This window comes from Pezoporus occidentalis, unplaced genomic scaffold (genome assembly GCF_034315485.1).
Source record: "Pezoporus occidentalis ecotype Australia unplaced genomic scaffold, CSIRO_AGI_Poc_V1 ctg231, whole genome shotgun sequence".
In the NCBI taxonomy this organism is placed as follows: Eukaryota; Metazoa; Chordata; class Aves; order Psittaciformes; family Psittacidae; genus Pezoporus; species Pezoporus occidentalis.
The window spans coordinates 889,689-910,472 of record NW_026914191.1 but is presented as its reverse complement, the minus strand read 5'-3'; the positions used below and the strand labels follow the sequence as shown (position 1 = coordinate 910,472).

The window sequence follows — 20,784 nt, the reverse complement described above, 5'->3', positions numbered from 1 at the left end:
GCACGGCTCGTTGTGTACGTCGTAATTGCGCACTTGTAACAGGGTTCTGGGTCAGGCCGGGGCGATAGGCGAGGCGCCGTCGAAGGGTGTGCCCGCCGAGTGCGTGGGGTTCTTGTCGGTTAGGGATGAAAAGGGTCAGCCCCTTCCCGGTGCCCGCGCCTCGGCTTCTCTGAGCAGGGGAGCTGAACGCCAAAGGGCACCTCTCCTCCTGGGAGGGTGAAGTGCGTTCCAGCAGCAGGTGGTGTGGTCTTCTCTCACTCTCGCCTGGTTGTGTAGCAAGGCCTGACTCTGGCAGTTTGCAGCCATGTGTTTTGGGTTATTGTTTGTTTTCGTGTCGATTGTGAGTTAGTGATGCAGTAGTTGCTCTACAGTTGGTTATGAGTCTGTGTGGAGTAGAGATGGATTGTGCAGCAGAAATGGTAACATCAGTGATCTTGCTCCTGTCCGTCTAGTCTGAGATAGAGATCCCAGATAGAATTTCAGGGAATGCATATGTACTTTATATTTTCTTGTTAGAAATACAGGTAATGTATTCCCTGCTGCACAGCGGGTGTCTCATGGGCTTGGCTGAGCTGCAAACATCTCCTGGGAAGTAGGCAATGCTCTTTTGGATCCCTTTAGGTTGAAGAGGGGAGCAAATGTCACTCTCTCACAGCTTGGGCAGGTGCTGTACCAACCAGTCTGCTGTAAAAGAAAAGTGGCTGTGATGGCTGGTTTCAGTGTCATCAGTGTGTGTTAGGCCCCTCAGGGCAAGGGGTGTAGCAAGATAGTTCATTTTGCAAGCAGCTGTGCTGGCTGAAGATGCAAGTCTTCCCCCAGTGGCTTGCTGCCTTTTCCTCTGCCAGAGCTACCGCCCCCACACTGCACTAATTTTGCCTGAAGTACACTAAGGAAGGTTCTTATTATTGCTCCGCTGATACTGGCAGACGTTTGGGCTTGGTTAGCAATGGGACGCATCGCTAAGATACCTGCCTGTTGCTTTAGGCACGGGACAACTTTCTTGTGATTACATGGTATCCCTGGGGTTTAAGTGGGTAGACAAATGCTTGGACCAGTCTAGGTGTCAGTAGCTATGGGTCTGTTCGCAGCAGTGTTAGATGACTGAGTAACCCCTTTTGATGAAAGGGGGGAAGCGTGTTTGCCTCTGGTGTTTGGGCATCTCCCTTGTATCCTAAATTTATAGGACTAATTTCAAAGATAGGCCTGCTTGACTGGCTGAACAACCTGTTGAGAAACAATTCTAGAGAAATAAATCTAATTCTAGTACTTAAACTTTTGCTAAATGATATTATAACTAAATTATTACCTAGGTTTAGTTTTAAACTTTCTGGTTAGGGGATCACACAGTTACTGGTCATCTCATGCCTCTTACTTGCTTGCACCAATGTGTGTTTTTCTTCCAGAAAGTCTTTGCAAAGGAGTAACAAAGTAATAATTGTAAATAGCAATAACTAATGTAACCATAATTAATGTATATCTTCTGGTGCTTGGGCTTCTGGGAAACCCAGCCACTTTAGTGTGGTATTTTTGTGCTTAATTTCGTAGGTCAACATCTAAAACTTGATTGGTTTGCTTAAATTATAGGATATAAATTATTTGGTGCTACACTCATCTTGTGCTTTATGTCAAAGGAATTAAACCAAACAAATCTTCTCCCATTAAGAGAATTAACCAATTCAGTGATTCAAGGTTTCCACTGAGTTCTGTGCATTTGGGGAGTTATAAGTGTTTAGCCCTGGTAGAGTAGACAAGTTCATTTCTGTCATCAGATAAAGTGAAAATTTTACAACTAACGGTGGGCTGAATCATGATACTTGTCAATCCTAATGTTTCGTCGTCTTTCTAGGGCATATTGGACATAGTAATTTCTCAGAGGTCTTGGAGCATTTCAGAATCTTGAGGGTTTTTGGAGGTGTACCTTTCTCTGATGTATGTGGTCTCCTGGAACATCGTACAGACTGTCAGCTTTCTAGGGAGTTCAGATTTGATGGTAATGCCAGCTTCAGTTCTCAAGGAAGATGGCTTGCTTCCTCAGTAACTTCATTCTTTGAGAGAAACTTAGTGGTTCTGCAGTTGCTTTATCTGTAAGGTTTGTAGTTTGCTAAAGAGTTTTTCCTAGAAAGCACAATGGCTGCACAGGTGAGCTTTAACTAGGAGCAGCCTGCTTACTTGTGACAGATTTCCTCTGATGTTTTTCACTGTTGCAGTAGGATAGATTACCTGCAGCATTATCAGTGGGATGGCTGGTATCTTTGCCTTTACCTAGTCATTCACAAAATACGAATTCCAAGCCATTTGTAGCTGCTCAGAAGCAGGTGAAAAGGATGAAAGGATTTACTTACGAACAAGCTCTCAGTCTAACTTGTCTTTCTCAAAGTTGTGGAGTTGAGTCACAGCACTGTCTTTCAGGGGAAGTTGACTTCGTATTTTCACCCTGTGATATTTCAAAGACAACTTTGGGAAAGCTATTGTACAGTGTCACTGGTGGGCAGATTGAGATCTTCAGATGTATTTGACCAAAAAATTGTTAACAAGCTTCCATTAAACTGATCTTGAGCTTTTTGTTAAGCATTTTGTCAAGCTTTTTGTCATTTAATGCCTAAAGTGCTCCTGCAGGGATCAAGTGCTTTACTTGTTGGCCATTTAAAGGTTTTTGATAGCAAAAGCACTTAGCTATGCAGTGAATTCTCTTCCTTGGAAAAGAGACACTCAAGAGTGGGCTGAGGAAAGCTGACTTTAACACTGTGTCACTTCTCAGTGCTGGATCCCAAGGCTTTGAATTAAGGAGGATGGAAAAAGTGGGAAGTAGGGGTCATCTTGGTGGGTCCCAACCTAAAACAAAAAAAGACTTCTCTAGTTCACATGCATGGGTAGTAATTCTACCGGTGTAGTGATTACTTGTTTGAATAGAAGGCAAGTTAAAGCAGAGAAAATGAATATGGCACAAAGCCATAATGGCTTTGAGAGTACAGTAATGAAGCAAAAAACCTACTCTCCTTTATAGTTGTCTCCCCAGGCTTAATTCTCTCAATTCTCAGTGCTGGGAATAAACGTCCTCTGCAGTGGTGCTGTCTGTGATCAGAACGTCCTCTGCAGTGGTGCTGTCTGTGATCAAGCTAATTGATGGTGTTTCTGTCATTGCAAATGGTAAAAATAACACTTGGATCACAAGAAAATCTGATATTAATGTGACAATATTGTACATTCAGTACTTCACAAAACATGCCTTCTTTGGAATATCTTTTTTTTAAAGTTTTCTCTCTAACTTCAGGTAGAGTGGGAGACTTTCGTCAGTGAAATCATGCCAGTCTGTTTTACAGAATTCAGCATGTCTTTTCTGAATAAGAGCAAAAACCCCATTCTGTTAGTTCTGTGATGTTGTCTAGGAGCAGCTTTGCTAACATTTATCTTGAGCAAATTCACGTTGCTGCTTTTCCAGTAATGTTTAATTTGTTGAAGTGAAGAAAATTAAGTTAGAAAAACATTTTTGGATGGAATATAACAATGCACATGATTATATTAAAATCTGGTTTTAAAAAAGTGTCGTGGTTTAAACCCAGTCAGGTAATTCGTTCGCTCACTTCCCCCCCGTTTCTTGCCCTCCCCCTGCTCTCGGAGGGACGGAGAGGAGAATCGAAAAGAATGCAACTCCCACGGGTTGAGATAAGAACAGTTTAGTAACTAAGGTATAACACAAATCACTACTGCTACCACCAATGATAATAATGATAAAGGAAATAACAAGGGAAGAGAATACATCATCTCACCACCAGCCGACCGATAACTCGCCCCCCCCCAGCCCGACCAAGCTCTGACCGATACCGCCTCCAACCCTGCAGTCTCCCAGCCCTCCCGGCTAACTCCCAGTTACATCCTGGGCATGACGTGCTGTGGTATGGAATACCTCTTTGGTCAGTTTGGGTCAGGTGTCCTGTCTCTACTTCCTCCTGGCTTCCCCTCCTCCCTGGCAGAGCATGAGGCTCACAAAGTCCTTGGCCAAACCTAAACATCACTATCAGCTCTGTTCCCAAGCTGAAAGTCAAAACACTGCACTGCACCAGCTACCAAGAAGGGGAAAAATGACTGCTACTGCTGAACCCAGGACATTATCCACCCCTTATTCCATACCATTCACGTCATGCTCAGATCCCACATTTTCAATACACCCATCACTCCACTCTTATCTAAGTGCATGGACTATAAAGCTATATCCCTATAAAGCTGCTGAGTCCATCTGGTCCATGATGTCAGGCTCCATCTCTTGTACCAGTCTTCCAGAGCAGGAGAGACTGTGTGCAGTGTTCACACTCGTGAATAACCTGGGCAATAGTGTCCATTGCTAGGTCCACCCCTTGATCATGAGTCCATCTCTGTGTTGCATCTCTGCTCTGATGGCCTGAAGTGCATTGGGCCCACCAGGCTCAAAATAATTCACTGTCCCCTGCAGCAGTTTCTGCAGCTTGTTGCTGGGGACTCCATACAGCTGCCTTCCATCTCCGACGCTTCCAAAGCACTGGAGGGGCCCAGTGGACTAGATACTTGCCCATACTGTCCCACACACCCTGCCACTCATGACTGTCCAGCCTTGGGGAAAATCTCTTGGTCCCCCCATATCGTCGTCTAACCCCAGACAAGACCCAAACCTGACTCTGCTTAACTTTTGAGATCAGACAAAATGGTTGTGGGTAGAACACAGTCTGTGTGTGTGCCAACATGCTGATCCCCATCACAATCAGCAGGCAGGTCCCAAGGACACCCAAAGGCCATTCAAAACCTTCAGAACTCTCAGTTGATGCTGCTGTACTTGTCACTGGGGCTGGTGTAGCTGCTGTGCTTGCCGGCTCTCCCACCGCCAGCTTCTCTTTTCCTGAGTCCAGCTCTTCCTCCTCTGCCTTGCTGGGAAATGCTGCGTGGTCTCCTGCATCCTCCTGGGGCTCGGCGGGCGGCTGCCGGGGAATGCTCTCGGCCGTCGCGGGGCTCGGCTCGGCCGCGGGGCTCGGCTCGGCCGCGGGGCTCGGCTCCTCCGCGGGGCTCGGCTCCTCCGCCGCCTTCTCCCGCTGCTCGGCAGCCGCCTCCTTCTGCTCCTCGACCGCCCCGACCTCCTCCACCCGCAGCCGTCCCCTCGCGGCCTCCGGCCCCGCTCCCGCCGCCGCTTGGTCCCCGGGGCCGCTCTCCCGGGCCGGTTCGGCTGCCGCCGGCTCCCGGGGCCGCTCCCCCTCGGCTCCCCGCAGCCTCACGAAGATGGAGAGTAGGGTGAGGGCCAGGACGGTGAAGAGCAGCCGGACGGCCAGGTACAAGTCCACGGCCACGTCCGTCCTGCCCTGCTGCTGGAGCCCGCCCGTATTACAAGCCATTGCCATAAAGCACAGTGAGACAAGAACCTTAGCCCAGGCCCCATACTTGATAAACACTATCACAGCAAATACCGGCTCTACGTAAGTTACAACATTCTGAAGCTGTGAGATCAAGCAAAACAACTCTGAGACCCAATAAATCAGCATTGTGACGAGTGACTATCAATCTGGTCAGATCTGTCGTTATCTCAACCCTTCGTGCCCCACGTTGGGCGCCAAAAAAGAACTGTCGTGGTTTAAACCCAGTCAGGTAATTCGTTCGCTCACTTCCCCCCCGTTTCTTGCCCTCCCCCTGCTCTCGGAGGGACGGAGAGGAGAATCGAAAAGAATGCAACTCCCACGGGTTGAGATAAGAACAGTTTAGTAACTAAGGTATAACACAAATCACTACTGCTACCACCAATGATAATAATGATAAAGGAAATAACAAGGGAAGAGAATACATCATCTCACCACCAGCCGACCGATAACTCGCCCCCCCCCAGCCCGACCAAGCTCTGACCGATACCTCCTCCAACCCTGCAGTCTCCCAGCCCTCCCGGCTAACTCCCAGTTACATCCTGGGCATGACGTGCTGTGGTATGGAATACCTCTTTGGTCAGTTTGGGTCAGGTGTCCTGTCTCTACTTCCTCCTGGCTTCCCCTCCTCCCTGGCAGAGCATGAGGCTCACAAAGTCCTTGGCCAAACCTAAACATCACTATCAGCTCTGTTCCCAAGCTGAAAGTCAAAACACTGCACTGCACCAGCTACCAAGAAGGGGAAAAATGACTGCTACTGCTGAACCCAGGACAAAAAGTAAAAAGTGTGGCTTGGTACAGTTCTTGAATATGATTGTAACGATGCTGTGTGCAGGGTTTCCATGGTCTGAAAAAAAGCTTTAGGTTGTTTTCTTTGTTGCCTTCTTTTTCTTCTCATAAGAAGCAAAAACAGGCTAACTTCATGGTTTGAGTGGGACATCGTAAGCAGAAGAGCACAAGATAATGTGGTTTGTTAATGTCAACCTTCAGCTTATGTCTGTGGTCACACTTAAAAATGTCCTTCTTGGTTTCTCTGCCTTCTGTTCTTTTCACTGTAATATCTCTTCTGCCTTATACTGTAGAGTTTCCAGTCTCTGGTTTGGGTGTCCCTCCTTCCACAATAGGCCAGTTCTGGAGTTTCTGTTTCACACTTCCCTAGTTGACTAGTTTTGTTTGGTTTTGTATTAAAAATAAGGACTGATTTGCTAGCTTTCTAGGGTTTTAATAAAGCTTGTATTTACTTGTTTTCCCCCAAGCTGGTTGTCTTGTGGAAGAAGTGCTAATGAAACCTGTTAATGTCTAAAGCATGTGGCTTTTTCTTGTGCTGCTTTCAGCCTTTTTCTAAACATTTTTTGACATTTGGTTTTCATTATGCGCTCTTCTGCTATTGACTTTGTCATTCAGAACTAACTTAAGTCATGAATAGAAACTAGAAAGTAGTTTTGCTGTGGGATCTGGCATGTAACTGAGACAGAGCTACTTATGTATGATGAGATTTGTGCATGCCTTTCCTTATGATGGTGTCTTCTACTAGTAAGTAGAACTTCTCTTTCATGCTTAATTGGTCTGCAGCTTGCTCAGTGTTCCATGGCAAAGCCAAGACTTTTGCACTGGGAAGGAGATGCAAGTTTGAGACAGGATCTCTCTTATTTCTTTGAGGAAAAGAGTCTGTCTTTAATGTTCCTAAGGCCTCTAGAGCCTTAAGAGTGGCCAAGTAGTCATGGAGGACTGGTGACTGCCTTCCATTTCCCATTCCCCAAGGTGACTGGAGGTATTTGTAAGTATGTGAAGAGTGGCAATGTGGTCTTTGTGGGAGGGACGCTGGTTATTATCATGCTAGCCCTTGTAATTCCTTGGGTCAAAGTGATAAGATATTGCATGCTTTCTCAGAAATTTCATTACAGAAATGTACTTGGATGAGCTTATTGCTTTCTTTCAATTACTTCGATACTAAAAAAGTGCATGATGTGCTTAATTAGCACTGCTTGTGCTTTAGTTGTGGCAGAAGTGCTACAAAAGTAATGAAAGATAGAAATAACCAGTACAGCCATCTGCAGAGTGCTTTAATTTCATTTGAATCTCCTTGGTCAATGATGGGGAAAAGCTAAAAATATGGGTGATAGAGGCTTAGGTGATTGTTCTTGGCTGTGATCATCTGGACATTGGGCCAGTTCTTGGTGGAGATGGGCAGGAGAAGGGTGGTTGAACAAGGTAAACGATTTGCAATTGTTGCTAGAACTTGGACTGATAAAATGGGAGGAATGAAAGGTAAGATGTCTTGGTAATATTGGAGAAGATCTTGTACAGGTCATAGAGGCTGGAGTAAGTGCATTGGGAGAGTTTACAAATCAGAGGAAAGCATGAAAATGTCACACTGAAGTGCTGCAATTTTAAGAAATACTGATTTAGAGATTGTTTTTGCAAAATTCGTCAATGTAGACAAAACATTGTTAACCTCTGCTTCCAAGCGAGGTTTGAATTGCCCTTGTAGAAAAATCAGTTTGTGCATCCTGGTATAATAATAGCAAATGTGAAAGCATACACGCAAGCTCACATCTTTACATGAGCAGTGAATGTTTTCTTCTTGAAAACTGTCCTAATTGTTTCTTAAAACTGAAGAAGGAGTTAAGCATTAAGCTAAAATAAATTCTTGGCTGAACAGTGTGTGGGATTCAGTAGAGTCATGGATGCATAATTGTACAGATTTATTTATATTTAAACAGTTTCCTGAATTCAGATTGTGCCTCTCGCCTGTATAAATACTGAACCACTCCCTCCCCTCTTAATTTCACAATAACTTTAGAAGCTGCAAATCCTTGTGCTCTAGTTGGCTACTGACTTTTAGTAGCCAGTCATATGGTATAGATTTGCAAAGCTGACGCAAAATGGAGCAATTCATCTCCTCCGTAATACAGGCTGCTGAAAGCATAGCACCCTGAAGCTCTGCTCATTGCACTGTAACCCTGCTGAGTACCAAGACGAGTTCAAGGTTTTGGTTTTGGTCTTAGACTTTACAATGCTTGATGGCAAAGGCCCAAGCCGCCTGAGGGAACACCTTCTGCAGTCACTGCTGCTCATGACAGCTGCATTCCACTGGAACAATGGCATTGTTGGCAAAATGGGGAATGAATGGGAGAGACAAACTGCTTCTGCAGCTAGCCCACAACTGAGGGATTCGTTCCTGGAACACATCAGAATGACTATAAACCTCCCTGTCCTCAGAATTAAGTGTAAAATTCACTTGCTTCATCTCAATTTTCCACAATGACCAAGTTTGGGGGGGGGGGGTGGGGGAAGGAAACCCCAAGGTATCAACAGGGATGATCTCATTTCTTTTTAAAAGGCCCAAATATAATTATGTAAAAGTACAGAAAAACTGGTGTAGATTTTGTTCACTACTCCTGTGCAGTTTTTGCACAGGACTGCCTCATGACTTCTGTCCTCAGAACTTTCACTCTGCTGGCCAGCAGTAGAAATGCTGCTTAGGCTTGTTTTCTGGATGAGGAAAAATCCCAATCAAAGAGGAGACAATAGAAAGCCAAGAGGAAAAGCAACACAGAAGAATGTTTCTAAAGCTTCTAAAACTTTAGCTGCTTCTTTTTTTTTTTTCCTTCCCTCCTTCCTCTGCACATCTATTCTTAATGTATTTTTTTTTTCAATTTACAGACATGTTATTGATTGTTGAAATGCAACAGTAAAATTTATGAACTGTTGCAGGAGTGTTGCAACTGTTCTTGGGACAAGAACCTCACTGATCTGTTGCAGCTTGCATTTGAATGGGAGTAAGGTGGTCAAATAGCAGGGAGAAAATACCCACTGTAATTTTTTTCCAGGAAAAGTATTGGGCAACGTTGATGGCCCATCTGGCTGTTGTAGTCCTTTTGCTCGATAGTTATATTTTGGGCCTGAGCCTAAAGAAACTGTAAATCTGTTCTGAAATAGCTAACAAATGGCTCAGTCTTCAACAACAGAAGTCCACGGAATCATGGGTGTCATTAGAGGGTGACTAGAGACCGAGTGTCTGCAGTGCCAAAGGAAGCTGGTGGGTGTCAGGTTCAGAACAAGAGGAGGTGGTTCTTTGCACAGTGTGTCGCTAAGCTCCGAAATTCCTCGCCTGGGGACATGACAAATACTAGAAACTTGCCTGGGTCCAAGGAGACAGCCGCATGGAAAAGCAAGCCATAGAGAGTAGCTGTAAAGACATAGCGTGGAAACTCGGGAATGGCTGAGAGTGAAGACTCTTCCAGGGATGTGTCCCGGTGCTGCTGCCTAAGTATCTCTTTTTTTGTCACTGTTGCACAGAATGCTTGGTTAGGGGGATCACTGATCTGACACTGTGCAGCTGTCTCTGTATTTTCATGTTTAAAAGCAGTCTGAGGAGAATGGAGGGTATGACAAAGCTTTCGGAGAAATCAAAACTCAAGCTGGCTGTAAAGCACTGCAGAAAATGTTGCAATTCTGCCTGAGTGAGAAAATGGCAGATGAAATTCAGAATTGATAAGTGCAGAATAGCGCACATGAAGAAAAACAACTCATTATACATACACAGTGATGTGTTCTAAATTACCTGTTATCACTCGGGAAGGATCCTGGACTCATTGTGAATAGTTCTGTGGAAATGTGAGCTTGATACCCAATGGAGGTCAAAAAAAGCAAGCAGAACAACGTTAGGAAGTGGTAGAAAGAGCAAAAAGAAAAACCAAACAAAAAAAACACTCCAAGACTTACCAGGCTGTTATATGAATCCATGCATTTCTTGAAAACTGCATGGATTTTGGGTCACCTTATCAAAAGGAAGATAGAGTAGAATTTGGAAGAAACTCAAGTAAAGGAACAAGGATCATTATAATGGTTTTCATACAAGGGCTGAAAAGTTTTTCACCTTAAATAATAGATTTTAGGGGAGAGGGGTTGAATATGATGGCTTTATGCAGATGGGTAAGTGGTGGACAGGAAGGCATGGAGCAAATAATGCCTTTCTTTGGTATTAAACAGTAAAGGAAAATGAGGTCTTCAGGATGCAAGTTTAAAAACAAGCAAAAAGAGGTACTTTTAAAGGAAAAAAAAATGCAAGCAAATAATTACATTGTGACATTTGTTCCTGCAGGTAGTTTGAATAAACAGGTTAAAGCAGTGATTGACAAATTAGGGGGACAGAGGTCCACCAAGGATTACTAAACACCAAGGTGGTGATGCTTTTTCTGATTCACAAAGACCCTAAAATGCCTGCACCTAAAGGGGGATGGTGCTGTGCTTCTCCTGAAGTAGTCCACGTGGGTCACGGTCAGGGACCACAGAGTCAATAATATGATGGCCTGACATGGGGAGTGTGCCTTACATTCTCAGCCCTGACAGTAGTCACTGTGGTGATTTGCAGTGTGGCTTTTAGCAGATGAGGCATCTTGTTGACAGGACGTGGTGTGTGCATGTAACAATTGAGGAAAGGAAGGAAGGCTTTGTTCCTGAACATAAAAAAGATGGAAATAATTGAAATTTGGTGTAAAATCATATAGAAGACCATGGCCTACTCTGTTGCCTGCCACATGCTAATTTGATGGGTGGTTATAATATAGAAATGTGTATAGGCTTTCAATAGGCTGTGGAAGATGATCCGTGGGGTGATCCGAGGGCACGTAGTCCAAGAATGTTTTAGTAATGTCAAAGATTGTTTTTCAGTCTCTCATTCCTCACTGCAAAGCCTTCCCCCCCCTCACCGAGTTTCTTAGTGAGAGGTTTTTCAGCCAAGCACCAATTTCTTCAACACATTTAGAGACATGGGAGATGGTGCTGTCCAAATTCAAGGTAGTGAAGATCAAGAGTTGGCTATTGTCTGTGTTTTGGTGATACTGCGGCCAAAGCTCCCTTACGAGTTGTCCTGCACGCTTTACAGGAGCCACTTCTGTCTGTGGAATTGCAGCTAATCATAACAGCTGTGAGAATGAGTCCTGGGGTGGAGAGTACTTATTTTCATCCCTGAAGACTTTAAAAAGCAAGACAGGAATGAAAAAGTTTTTTTCTGAACTTTCTGAATTTGTTAAGTTTATGGACTTGGAGAAAACCGTAACTACCAGGGCAGTGAATACCTGTATGTGCAGTTTGTCAGATGTGTTTGCTGCGCCACAGTCTAATAATAAGAAATGTATACAGTTGCTGGTTATTATCTCTTCAAGACTGAATCAGACTGGAAGTGAAAGAAAACTGCTTCTTCCAATGTTTGTTTGGGATTTTTTGTTTGTCTTTTTTTATGCTTTTTTAAATAAAACCCTGTACGAAGTAGGTGTGGTAATACCGAAATACATGTTTTCTAGTGCCAGTCTTCTCAGCATCTCTTAGGAAATACCAAGAAGTTGTCCTGTGGAAAATGTTTCCTGAATCAGACTGAAGGCAATAATAGAAATTCTGTGGTTAAAACTTCTGCCTATGACAAAGTTCTGAGTATTGCTGCTCCAATTCCCATCCTCAAAAAAAAGCACAGTGATTAGATAACTAGGGGAATAGTCCATACAAGAAACAAAGGTGCTCCATGCAAGTGTTCTGCTTTTTACAATTAATGAGCAGTGAAAAGTGATACTTAACTCTGTAATAATAATAATAAAATAATCTTGTATATGGGTGCTGGTTTGAGTAATTCTTTGGGTTACTGGACTGGATTTATTTTTGCTGTGCTCATAGTGCCTCTTTTATCTCCTCTAGTTCGGTCTTTGCTGAGGGCTGCAAGTGCTCATTTTACAGTTAGATGAGTGACTTTTAACTTTTTAGTTTGAAGGCCCAGAAGAAATGTGTGCCAGTGGAAGAAAGAGCAAATTTAAGTCTATGAGAGTTGTCTTCATGGTTTTGTGGTCCTTGTGTCCACTAATGCTGGGGGGGTTGGAGGGTGGTTAGGCGGGTAGGCTCCAGAATTTGAAACAACTTATTTAGACTCTTTATGTATATAAAATAACCCCCTTCAAACCTGTTCTCTTCATGGAAGCTAACAATTTATAGACTCTGACAATAGCTTGCTCTGCACGTTTATTCATGCATTGACTAGAGTTCTTTCAAGAAACTGTTTAGCATATATTTGACCAAATTTAATTATGCTGAACCAGTGGGATCCATATAAGCCTGCCTTCTTGCAGTGCGAAGGAAGTTACGAACTGGTGAGAAAAACTGGTGTTCTGCTCAAATCACTCAATGAGTCACCAAGTCTTCATTATTAAAACAAAGGAACCGTTCCTCTCTTCTCCTAAGAAATTAGCCAGTTCTCTTCATTTAGTAGCTTTTACAGGTTTGGTTGGTAGAGAGGTCAGACATGCTGGTCTTTACGTCCCAGGATCCCTCTTCAAGCAGTTAAAAATTGTTCATGTTCAGTGTGTGACATTTCCAGAAGCCAAAATGGACTGAAATGGTAGGTTATGTGGCAGACACAATAGTTCTATGACTTGGGGAAAAGTTCCTTTACGTTTTGTCTTGACCTGCTGTAATACAGGATTCAGCTGACTTCAGGTTTCTGTCCTAGCACTCAAATTCCACTGGCCTCATGAACAGCTTCATCCCTGAGAGCAATGACTTCTGTCAATAACTGTATTATGGTGTAATTAAAATAGTGCTAAAGCTCCTTACAATCCAGACCAACAAACAAATCCAAAAGAGAGCTTGTGAAAGACACAGGTCCCTTTTCATAGAGCTTATTCTGATAGCCTCTTGAGGAAGGAGAATGCTTATTAACCTTATGGCATTCTGAGCTTACCTGTAAAATGGATTTATTTAGTGGAAGTTGTCTTTGTGGATCCTTCACATGCAAGTCTACCACTCTTTTTGGAAATCTAAAGCACAAAGGACTATGAAGTTGTTGAGTTCTTTCTACAGAGGCAAAGTATCGAAGGTGCAACGTGCATTTGGATATGTGCATGTAGCATCCATGTCTAACACTTTCTCTTTCTTTGATCTTCTTGCTCCTCTATGGTTTTGGTGGGCTTTTTTGTGAGGATTTTTTTTTTTTTTGAGTATGTTTTTTTCCTTCTTCCCAATTCTGAATGTAATCAAGAGGGAAGAAAGGTGGAGGAATGTGTCAGCAGAATTGGTTTTCCCTGACACTCCTCTAAACAGAACCTCTGAAAAGGGAAACTTCTGTTTCAGGACTCCAATGCATTCATCACTAGTGTGATGTCCTGCCAGTGCATTTGGAGGGATACCCATTTGGCTCTGTGGTTTCTGTAGGGAGCTTTTGTATGGAAAGAACTTGCCCGTGAAGTAGCTTCTCTCACTGTATGTGAAATTAAACTGGGCCAAATAGAGAAATTTTGCCAGCTAGGTGGAGCTCCCCACTAAATTTGTTCTTGTCTTGATTTTGTGCAGCCTTAGTCACTGTCCTGAATCTGTAATTTAATCTGGAATTTAATAGATGGGCAGTTTACAAAGAAAACTAAAATCAAAGTGTAGCAGAAGCATTCTCCCTCCATGGACTTTGCCAGAGGCAGAGGCGAGCGCACAGTAAGATAGGATTGTATGGATCTGTGCTGTGCTTGAGGTTGTATTGCTCCATGGTGTTTTCATTCAGTGCAATCCTGGAAGTGCTGGCAGCACTTCTAAACTAGTTTTCTTCCTGGATAATAAAATTAAAAAAATACCTAAAAATAGCTCATACTGTAAGATAAACTTGCCACTTAGCTGTAATAAACACCTGTTCATAGCAAAACTTACTTTTCCCTCTTCCTTCAGAGAATGATGCTCTAAGCCTGGCATCCTTTTGTTTCCATACTTGCTGGGTCTCCAGAGAGCCTCATATCAAGTGATTTCTATGTGTGATGAGGATGAGCCATTCCACTGCAGCCTGAGGTGGGAGGATCAGATGAGATTCATCATGCATTTTTATGCTGTCTCCACAGTAAAGAATTTGCAGGACATATTAGGCGTTGATGCAACCACGTAATTTTTCTGCTAGGCCTTGAGTGGTGCTAAAGACAGTCTTCAGTGGTTTTCAGTTAATACATGAAATGAAGCTTAGTACATGGTTTTGTTGATAATTCAGGTAGAAATACAGAATCTAGGTTGCCCTCTTACAGGGAATTCCTATTTTGGAAAAACAATGCTTTGTGATGGTTCTGAGGAGAACCTGATGTACATGCTCATCAGTGTTGAAAATAATGGGTCTGATTTTGGTAAAAGCACTCATGGGGTCAGTTACTGTTGCTCAGATGCTGAACAGTAATTCATTATGCTACAGTAATGTGTTTAGTGTTTGCTGTGATACCCATATGCTGGAATAAAAGGTTATGGTTCTGGATTTGAAATGTAATAAAATAGAGCTAATAAGAAGCTAATTTATTTTTCCATGGAGCTACTTTTCGAAGTAAGAGTGAACTTTTTAAAAACCTTACTGAAGTATAATTAAGTAAAGCTTTGGAAAAAAGGAAGAGGAAATAGTGAACAAATAACTCTGTGCCAATAATCAAAGACATTTGTTTGAAACTGAATTTCTCCAACAGAAATCTATGTCTCTACTGTGTTATATGACACTAGTCTGTATGTCTATGATCATTAATATAAAATGAATGTCTGTATCATGAGTATAAAATATATTCAACCACTGGAAATCATTGTTTCAATTCACCAAATAAACAATTAAAAGGAGAAAATCAGTACTGTGTTGTAGCATTAATAATGGCAGTAAAAGAGTTTTAGATTGAGGCAAGTCCTTTTTTTCCTGAGGATATGCCTACATTGGTCTAATGGCAAAATGTCTTTATTTCCACCCTTAACAGTGTGGGAAAAGTTTAAAGAGTTTGAAGAATCCTTTTAGTTTGGATGAAGGCAATCTGTGAGATACCTGCTAACTGATCTCAGGAAAACAGTGCTCTGGGGAGTAGCAGCCTCCCATCAGTTAATATCTCATGTTTTAATAACGGTGGCACATACACACATTTTACCACAACTTAATGTAGAACATAGAAAACGAAACACTGGAAGGACAAGGGAGGAATTTAGAGGAATCATCAGAAAGTCCTTTTCACATGCCTGACTGGAATGGTAACTACATTTATGATGTTGTGGAAAGAAGGATGTTTCAATGCAGTGCTAATTTTATAAATACAGAATTGTTTTATCATGAAGCCAAATCTATTTTTATATATTTCCTATTCCAATAGCATTGGAAAATTGTTGACCTTCAACCCGTGTAGTTGTTAAAGCTTAGCAGCCTGCATATTTATTTACTATTGTAATTCCATTCAATTATTAACTGGAGATATTTAAGTATAGTGTGTAGAGTGACTATATTAGCTATTTTGTGCATTCCCATGACACTGTGGACCTAAGCTGTACAATGATGGCTGTTTCTTGTTTCTTACGAGCACATCTAAATTTTGGAGGAACATGAGGGTCTGGGACCTCAGTCTTAAGGAACAGATTCAGTCTTCAGTCCTCTCTGCAATCCTAAGTGCACCTTTCCAGCTGATGGTTTTGAGCTAAGGAGTGACCTGAGGTTCATTGAGTACCATTGACCATTAGTTCAAGGGAAATATTCAGAGCATGACCTACATCTGTGACTCAGTGCCTATGTCAGTACTATCAAATAAGTTTTGGTTACAATAGTGCATTCATGATTGTGATTGCCACTTAGAATAAAAAAAATAAGATAAAATAATTGTCTTCTTCCTCAGCGGAGCCGTGCAAGAAGACCTTCATGTTCTGGACAACGCCACCAGAATTATGTCAATGGAAGCGTTTCGGTTTTCACAGAATCATGGAATCACAGAACCATGGAGCAGTTTGAGTTGGAAATGACCTTTAAGGACCATCTAGTCCAACCCTCCTGCCATCGGCTAGATCAGGTTGCTCAAAGCCCCATCCAACCTGGCCTTGAACACTTCCAGGGATGGCGCATCCGCAATTTGGGCAGCCTCTCACCACCGTCATCGTAAAATGTTTCTTTCTCATGTTCACTCTAAATCTACCTAGTTTCAGCTGAAAGGTGTTGCCCTTGTCTTGTCACTACAGGCCTTGTCCTATCACTACAGGCTTTGATAAGAAGTATCTCTTTTAACTCAAAGTATTGCAACGGAGCACCTCTGTATACTCTAGAATACTTTAAGAACTACCTAAGATTGGCCATTAACAGTAAGGAGTTTCATATTATTATGGAACTAGGGGAAGAAGCATTATGTTAAAAAAAACAGTGACAAAGATGTATAACTGGTATATCAGAGCAACTTATTTTTTTATAAATGTCACTTAATGAGCTTTTCTCCTTCTGAAGTTAACATTTTAGTGATTTTGTATTTGTGTGGACCCACAGCAAAGAATTTAAATGACATCATATGGGTTACTAATGTTTCAAACCAAACTAAGGGGCTGTACATTTGACTGGAGAAGAAAATTTACTAAATAGTTTAGGAGAACCTTGTAAAGCAAAGATGATGGTAGTTTTGCCTTTAGGTTGGACTGAATGACTTCTTACCTGTTTGCATATGACATTGCTTTCATATTGAGGTACCATAATGCAAGTGCAGAATAATGGACCAAAATACTCAAGCTTTCACTGATGCCCTCTTATTTTTCAGATCAGCACAGAATGTGAGTGTGTGTTTTACTTTTTCTAAGACACAATAACAACATGCCCCTGTTGGAGCCAGGAGCCAGGCTTCCATCAGTGAAGCAAATACTGATTTATTTGTATTTGTGTGTTAATGGCAAGGGAGTCTCTATCCTTGGGGCAGTATGTAGGTATAAGGTTATCAAACAGATAACCTTCAGACCTCAGTAGTTCACCCTGGAGTGGATGCCTTAGAGGCCCAGCAGGGCTAAGTGCTGGATCCCGACAGGCATCGTTTTCGTTTGAGTCATAGTTGCTTTGGGCTGTGGTGGCAGTTGCTGACTTTGCAAATACCTGGTCTGGTTGGGATGTTAAAATATCATCTCTTCCTTACTGATCTTGCTGCTGGCGAGTATCACCCTGGTTAGTTTTGTAATGGAAGTGTGTGCTTACTTTACCACTACAGGCCCAACTAGAAGGCTTGATTAAAACATCTGATAACCTTGCAGACTGGACTAGTGTGAATGTGGGAAGGCTCATACAGTCTCTTTTGTTAGCAGGGCTCTGCAAGCAGTAACCTGCAACTAATGGGTTATGAGGAGAAACTTCAACCCACACAACTAGTTCTGAAACAGGATACATGTATGCAGAAAAGCTTGTTCTTACTGCTTCAATTTATATTGGTATGGGAAAAATTATACCCTTCTCCAAACCTAATTATTAATAGTACAATTTTGTATTTTAGCTATAGGCTGTGGCAGTGTAATGAATTTTAATATCCAGATTAGTATCTCTGTGCTAGGAGTTCTGTATTCACCTGAGAGTTTTGCTAAAAGCATCATGCTGCTTATTGAAATTGTTACATGGCTAGGAAAAAACAAGCCTTTAAAAAGTTGTATAGGGAAGTGTTTATGTGGTTTCTCAGTAATGTTGCTTTAGATAGGTAAAGATAATTTAAAATGTTAAGTCAAAATATATATATTCTAATGGTGTAGATTACTCATAGTAAATATACTAGAATAAATAGGACAGATATTTGTGTTTACCTTTGATGCAGAGTACAAAAGGTGTCTTAATCCTTTGTTGACTGTGCACCGGTTTTATTTCTGGCCTGAAGTTTGCAAAGAGATACTCAGAAAAGGAAGTGAAAAGTATTTTACAACTTGAACTAGTTTTAATATCCAACAGACTTACTGCAACATCTGTACAGGAGCCTGCAGGCAACATGAGTATTCTGAAAAGAAAAGCTTCATGCCTGCTTAAATGTGATTGTAGGTTTACTTGTTTACCATCAGCAAATAGAGTGGCTTGGCACATCAAGACTCATGACTAGGAGGATGGGGTACTTTAGCATGACTGTAGTTTACAGCTGGTTTTTCTTATTTCTGTATACTATTGGATTAATTAATACATGTAATCTTTTACGTTTCAGAGTACAGTTCAAAACCATCATGATCATACATACATATATATATATACTACATAACACTTGCAGAAAAGGTTAGAACTCATCAGGGATAGAAAGCGATTTCAGAAGCATTTCAGTATAGAATCATAGAATAATTAGGGTTGGAAAGGACCTTAAGACCATCAAGTTCCAACCCCCCTGCCATGGGCGGGGACACCTCACACTAAACCATGTCACCCAAGGCTCTGTCCAACCTGGCCTTGAACACTGCCAGGGATGGAGCATTCACAACCTCCCTGGGCAACCCATTCCAGTGCCTCACCACCCTAACAGGAAAGAATTTCTTCCTTATATCCAATCTAAACTTCCCCTGTTTAAGTTTTAACCCATTACCCCTTGTCCTGTCACTACAGTCCCTAATGAAGAGTCCCTCCCCAGCATCCCTACAGCCCCCCTTCAGATACTGGAAGGCTGCTATGAGGTCTCCACGCAGCTTCTCTTCTCCAGGCTGAACAGCCTCAACTTCCTGAGCCCGTCTTCATACGGGAGGTGCTCCAATCCCCTGATCATCCTCGTGGCCCTCCTCTGGACTTGTTCCAACAGTTCCATGTCCTTTTTATGTTGAGGACACCAGAACTGCCAAGTCCTTCTCTGCAGGGCTGCTCTGAATCTCTTCTCTGCCCAACCTGTATCTGTGCCTGGGAGTGCTCCGACCCAGGTGCAGGACCTTGCACTTGTCATGGTTAAACTTCATGAGGTTGGCATCAGCCCACCTCACAAGCATGTCAAGGTCCCTCTGAATGGCATTCCTTCCCTCCAGCGTATCAACCGAACCACACAGCTTGGTGTCATCGGCAAACTTGCTGAGGGCGCACTCAATCCCACTGTCCATGTCAGCGACGAAGATGTTGAACAAGACCAGTCCCAACCCCGATCCCTGAGAGACGCCACTCATTACTGTTCTCCAGCTGGACATTGAGCCATTGACCACAACTCTTTGCGTGCGGCCATCCAGCCAGTTCTTTATCCAGACTATTTTGAATCACAACATCTTGCTTCAAAGGAAATTCCTGCATGAAAAGTATTAGCACAATAAAGATTATTGCTGTCTTGTATCATATGTTTAACTCCTCAGCCATAAATGAAAGATTATACAGGAAACAAAAAATAAAGAAGAAACTGTATGTATTTGACAGGTGAGGAAAAATACAAATAGTATGATGATGGGATTAATATGGCTAGGTATGGGTAGAGTTTATAGTGTCATGCTCTGTGCAAGTTGAAGGGGATTTTGAGGGAATGAGGAGCTACCAGCAGGTGTAGTTTTGATTTGTGATGATGGGTCTGGTAAGGGAAGAAACATTCATACATGGCAAAATTCCCAAAGCAGTATTTACAGGACTTTTACGCTGTGCTAAGGAAGGAGGCTGTTCTAAGGGCGTTCAGGATCTCTGATGGGGTAGTTTTCAACAATTAGACATTCTTTGAAAGCATTGACAATTCACAGAATATGGGGCCAGTACTTCACATTGTTTTTGCTTCTTGCTGACAGTTTTTTTTTCCTGTGTCTTCAAAGAAATGTCATTCTTCCTGGGGAGTACAGGAAAAGGCAGGAAGGTGGAAACAGAAGTGCCAAGGACAGGAAAAGGATAGGAAACTAAAACTCTGTAAAGAAAAAAAAAGACTTTGCTGACATTTCAAAACACACGCAATGATTTAGCTTCTCAGTATGTGATTTGTCCCAAGCTTTCTCAAATAGGTAATTTTCTAGTGTGTTCCTTATCACATTTTAGGGCTACTTGGGCAAAATTTCTAATGTGCAAGGAAGTGTAGTAGAGAGCAAGTCTGGGATATGATGAGAACTCTTAGAGCAGCAGCAAAACGAATTCTAATACTAACCCCAGGAGCAGCTTTGCTTTGTTCTGTTTCTGAACAGGAGATACCTGAAGGTATGTCCATGGTCAGATTTCAGTGTTTGTAGTGATCAAGGAGGCATTAGAAGGTGGTACCTTCTCCTATCTCCTATGTCCGTCCAGGAGAGTTTTACAAAGTTAGGTTTTTGAAAGATGTTAATGACATGTATTGTAGAATTGGTAAAACCACAAGAGAGGCATCAAAAGTGCATCCAAATTTGATGCTAGCTGCTGCACAAAAACTACAGCCTAGAGCATCTCCATCTCAAAAAATACCCACAGTGAACATGAAAGACCCTACATGTCCTGTCGGTCATCTCACTCAGCATTGGTAATTCCATAATCACATTATTTCATTTAATGGATGAATCAAATATGTAAAGAGTCCCCATATTGGTTGCAATACAAGAAATGCGTAGAATATATAGCGGGATGTAGTAAAAAGAAATACAGCCTTTATGGGAGTAGCTTTTGGGCTTGACCATCAGTGAAGGCTAGGCTGAGAGCAGAGGTTAGAATAATATCACCTCTGAGATGTACCCTCAAGTTTGAGCACCAGCTGCTGAAAGACACGACGTT

At 42.4% G+C, this 20,784-nt stretch overlaps 1 long non-coding RNA gene across 1 annotated transcript in view; it reads right to left on the bottom strand.

Moving 5' to 3' along the window:
* Positions 1-399: 399 nt before the first annotated feature.
* LOC134165183 (uncharacterized) overlaps positions 400-20,784 on the bottom strand; it is a 498,306-nt gene continuing 477,921 nt past the window's right edge. Inside the window, exons 2-3 of the long non-coding RNA XR_009965424.1 lie at positions 646-876; positions 400-615 (exon numbers count right to left, since the gene is read on the bottom strand). This is a non-coding gene — a long non-coding RNA (uncharacterized LOC134165183). The remainder of the gene's footprint in view (positions 616-645; positions 877-20,784) is intronic.